Source organism: Desmodus rotundus, chromosome 1 (assembly GCF_022682495.2).
Source record: "Desmodus rotundus isolate HL8 chromosome 1, HLdesRot8A.1, whole genome shotgun sequence".
NCBI lineage: Eukaryota > Metazoa > Chordata > Mammalia > Chiroptera > Phyllostomidae > Desmodus > Desmodus rotundus.
In genome coordinates this window covers 105,901,095-105,906,615 of record NC_071387.1, presented here as the reverse complement: position 1 = coordinate 105,906,615, position 5,521 = coordinate 105,901,095, and positions in this window count along the sequence as shown.

Genomic DNA, 5,521 nt, shown 5'->3' with positions numbered 1-5,521 from the left:
TCACAATTTTTGAAGGCTGGATGAGCAACTCTCAGCTATTAAGTATTCAGTAGGTATTTAAGTGAATGAATGAACAAATGAATATAAGAAACTGGTGCTCATTTTTAATATGGATTGCTTGTTTAAAACATAATTTTAATTGGGACTTGCAGCCAAGATGGAGGCATAGGCAGATATGCTTCACCTCCTCATACAACCAAAAGAAGGATAACAACCAATTAAAATAAATAAATAAAACCCAGAAGTGCCAGAAAACCAAACTATATGGAAGTCTGACAACCAAGGAGTTAAAGAAGAAACATTCATCCAGATTGGTAGGAGGGGTGGAGATGGGTATCCAGGGTAGAGATGACATGTGGTAAGGCAGTGGCTGGTGGACCAGGTTGCCCCATGTTTGTGTGAAGATAAAAATGGGGAGGAACAACTGGGGAATGAGCAGTCCCAGCCCATGCAACCCAGGGTTCCAACACTGGGAAAATAAAACCTCATAACTCTGGCTGTAAAAACCTCTGGGGATTGTGGCAGCAGAAGAAACTGCCAGTCTCTCAGAAGAGTCCATTTGAGGGGCCGCCAAGGTCCTAGAATGTACACAAGCTTACCCACCCAGGAATCAGGACCAAGGCAGCACCTGGAAGGGGGACATTCACTTGTGGGAAGTGGGGGAAGTGACTGAAAGTGGAGGGAGAGTCGAGCAAGCAGCATTGTTCCCTCTCTGACCACTCCCCCATATACAGTGCCACAGCAAGGCAAAGTGGGTTGCTCCACCATGGAGAATACCTGAGTCTCTGCCCCTTGCAATGTAACAAGTGTGCTGACAAATTGAGAAGACAAGGAAGTATGGCCTAAATGAAAGAACAGATCAAAACAAAACAAAACAAAACAAAAAACCCCAACTAAGCAATGAAGAGATAGCCAACATATCAGACACAGAATTCAAAACACTGGTAATCAGGATGCTCACAGAAATGACTGAGAACAGCCACAAAATAAAAGAAGTGAAAGCTATACAAAGTAAAATAAAGAAAAATATACAGAGAATCAACAGTGAAGAGAAGGAAACTAGGACCTAAATCAATGATTTGGAACAAAAGGAAGAAATAAACATTCAATTGGTATGGAATGAAGAAAAAATTTCAAAAAAATGAGAAGAGGCTTAGGAACCTCCAGGACAACTTTAAATGTTCCAAAACCCAAATCATAGGAGTGTCAGAAGGAGAAAAGGAAGAGAAAGATATTGAAAACCTATTTGAAAAAATAATGAAAGAAAACTTCCCCAATCTGGCAAAGGAAATAGACATACAAATCCAAGAAGCTCAGGGAGTCCCAAACAAGTTATACCCAAAGAGGGCCACACCGAAACACATCATAATTAAAACACCAAAGGTAAACAATAAAAAGAGAACCTTAAAAGCAGCAAGAGAAAAGAAGAGAGTTACAAACAAAGGAGTTCTCATAAGACTGTCAGCTGATTTCTTAATAGAAAACTTGCAGGCAAGAAAGGACTGTCAAGAAGTATTCAAAGTCATAAAAAGCAGTGACCTACATCCAAGATTACTCTATCCAGCAAAGCTATCATTTAGAATGGAAGGGCAGATAAAGTGCTTCTCAGATAAGGTCAAGTTCAAGGAGTTCATCATCACCAAGCCCTTATTATATGAAATGTTAAAGGGACTTACCTAAGAAAAAGAAGATAAAAAATATGAACAGTAAGAATGACAACGAACTCACAAAGATCAACAACTGAACCTAAAAACAAAAACAAAAACAACTAGATTGGGAAAATGATCATAGAAATGGAGATCATGTGGAAGGTTATCAGCAGGGAGGGAGAAGGGGGAAAAGAGTGGAAAGGTACAGGGAATAAGAAGCGTAATTGGTAGGTACAAAATAGATGGGGGAGGTCAAGAATAGTATAGGAAATGGAGAAGCCAAAGAATTTATATGTACAACCCATGGACATGAACTAAGGGGTGGGGGGGAGAGTGGTGGAAAGAATGAGGGTATCAGAGGCAGAGGATGACAAAGAAGAGAAAAACAATGGGACAACTGTAATAGCATAATCAATAAAATAGACTTAAAAATAAAAAATTAAAATTAAAAAAATAATTTTAACTGATAAAAGCAATACATGCACATAGTAAAAATTGAAACAGAACATAGTATATACAATGAATATTAAGGATTAATCCCATCCCTGTCTCCCTCCCTAGTTCTCTCTAAATGCAATCATTATTAATAACTGTATGTGTATGTGTGTGGGTTTGTGTTTGCACATGTATGTTTAGTCTTTGAGAGATACTCCAAGCATGTGTGTGTGTGTACCCCTGTTTTTATAATTAAAAGTATTCTCTAAGCACTTTTTAGTATCTTACTGTTTTTCTACTGAAAAAACATATCATGGGTATTATTCTTCATAAGGGTATATTGGGCTACTTTCTCCTTCCCAAATGCCACAGTGTGTGCCATTGTGAGGATGGATTAAGAATTTAGCCAATCCCCTATTGTTGGACACTTCGGTTGTTTCCAGTCTCTGCTGTTATAAACAATGAACATCTTCATTGTGTGCAGATATGAGCACATTTGTAGAAAATCATCTTAATATTCAAATACCTGTGTCAGAGGATAAATGTGCTTTTTTTTTTTTTTGGTACGTTTTGACAGATATCACCAAATAGCTCTCCAAAGTATTGGCATAGTTCACCCTCCTTCCAACAGTATGTGAAAATGCCTATTACCCCTCACCCTGGCCAAACCACACATTTCTGACATTTTCAATCTCTGATGTTCTGGATCCTTAGTGATTTGACAGTTACTCATCTTGCTCTCACATAAATGCTTCTGAACAAAGAGAGACTCTGTAAGCTGTGTTGATGAAATTAAACACCTTTCATTAAGGTGTTTAAGGCCACGTTCAGGATAAACTGAATTGTAATTCTGTTCCACCTCAGGTGTTAGTTTATTTTTTTACTACTCTGTGCTGCTCTCTCTAGACTGGGGCTTAGTGAGTCTCCCTCAGAGTAGAAGCTTGGGTGCTATTTGCATAGCATGTAACACTGAGCAAACAAGGCCAAGGGCTTGGCATCACCATGAATTAGGTTGTTCCAACACGGAGCTCTGTTTGCTCATCCAGATGTGAATCATATTTTAAACCCTTGGATTTTCTCCTATGAGGCATTGGAAGGAAAGACTCACAAGTTCTGGCAATGGATGAAGATTGAATGTGTCTGTCTGGAAAGATTATTTTACCAGTATAGAGCCTGGGGACACATCAAGGATTACCAAGGTATAAGATACTTTGAGAAATCAGCTGGTCCATGCTCCTGCTTCTCAAGTTAGGAAATTTCAATTCAGTCTAATTCAATAGAAATGTGTGCAGTCCCAATATTAGGTGATAGGCTCTGTGATACAACCCGGGAATCCATAGTAAGCTAAAACATTCGAGTGTGACCCCCAGAGTATATTGTCTGCATGTCTTTTGTTGGGTTCAAAGGGCTCCATTACCTCTAAAATTACATACACAACTGTGCATGTACTTGTGTATTCACATGTGATTGTATGTTCTTTCTGGGAAGAAAGCCCCTAGAGTCTATCCTATGGTCAAAGATTCCCCGCTTCGATAACAGCAACAAAGTTTAAGAATTTATAAATCCAGAAACAATGGTGTATCTACCTTCACCTTGAGGACTTTCGGAGCCATTTCCAGGATTTTTATCATCTCAATACCCACAAGGTTCTTGCTTTTTTCCTGTTTTGACCCACCTTCCTGCCTACTGCTTTACCATAAGAAACAAAGGCTTTCAGACTTTAGAGAAAGTAATTGGTTTTGCTTTAATTGTGCTAAATAATGCAGTGATTAGTGGGTACAGGGGGTGTTAATGTCTGGTGGAAAAGGAGCTAAACCATTAAAAGATCAGAAATAAGGGCTGACTTCCAAAGTCTGATGCTGACTCAGACTTCTCTTCATTCCTTCAGTCATTATTCTCCCACTCGGTGATCAACACAGGTGCTCACTTATACACACCCTGTCCCTCCCTCACTCTCTCATTCACTCACCATTCAGGCAACACAAGCTCACTTTCACATTTACCGCCACATACCCATACTGTCATTTATTTATTCTTCAAACCTTTACCAAGGACATGTCATGTGTCCAGCTCTATGGGATTGTAGAGGCCAATAGCCCATGTCCATCCTTGAAGGGAGTTCATAGTCTTGAGACGAATCAGATGCTCAGACTAATATGTCAATACAATACATTATGTTACATACCAAGGAAAAATTCTGTAGAAACCATCCATGCAAAACGTTGAGAAGGCTCCAAGGAAAGGGCAACAGACTCATCATTGGAAGACATGGGGAATGCTTCCCCAGCTGAGTCTGGAACGATGAGTAGGAGTTTTCTAAGCATTGGGAAGATCAGGCAGTTTAAGCAGATAGACCAGCATGTGAAAAAGTCCAGAGGTGGGGAAATATTGGAACATGTTATAGAGGTCAGCATTTCCTCTCTCTAGTTATAACCTGATTTGTTTTGACCTGGGAGTATGGCTGCTTTGGAGGGAAAGTGCTCAGATAATGAGACTACAGGAAATTCTCCTGCTCCTGGTAACACATTTGCTGCAGAGACAGAGCACCAAGAGCCAGAATGTTTGCTTCCTTTAACACCAAGTTGATTGGTCTCCAGATGCTACTTTTACTTGATGAACTCACCCCAGAAACACATTTGGCCTTCAGCAATGACAAAAGCCCTGCCTGCAAGTGGCTGATTTACTGTGAATGAAATAATCTCCTTCCATTCTTACAACTTAGTTTATGGGACTCCTGCTATGATTGAGTGCCTGACCTTCTGGCCTTTTCCATGGCCTGTATTTCTCCCTCCTATGACTCCTGCTATACAGGGGTGGGAAAAAGAAAGGCTCATGAACAGAAGTTAAATTTAGAAGGGTGAAATGAAAGCTGTTTTACAAATATATGGAACAAAAATATGTAAAATTCAATACTCTTGGCAATGACCCATATAATCTTATTTTCAAAGCTGCGGACACTTGAAGGTATTGTCTAGGAATACTTCAAGTGACTCAGATACAGGAAATGCTGTTTAGCTGGAAGACAATATGATATATTGAGCAAGGTTATGGAGTCCTGAGTCACAGAGAACAGCTTTCAAATCTTTACTCTGCCATTTAAACCTGTATGTGCCAACCATGACCTATTGGGTACAAGTGACAGAAAACCAAATTGAAGCTGACTTAGGGTAGGAAGGAAAAAGGTTACCTCTCTATTCCAAGAATGCAACATGCTCTTTGTCATCTTCAAGATTTTCAAATGACATTTTTTTTATCCTTTGGATAGTCTCCATTTTCCCAAACCTTCACTGGGATAAGTCCTACTTACCTCTTCAGAACATAGCTTAGATATCACCTCCCCTAGGAACCTGTAGTTGCTGCAGAATCACCTCCAACCACTGCGATGACAGTGGCTGACAGCTCTCGTCTAAGTCTCTCCCCAGGAAATGCCTTCAACC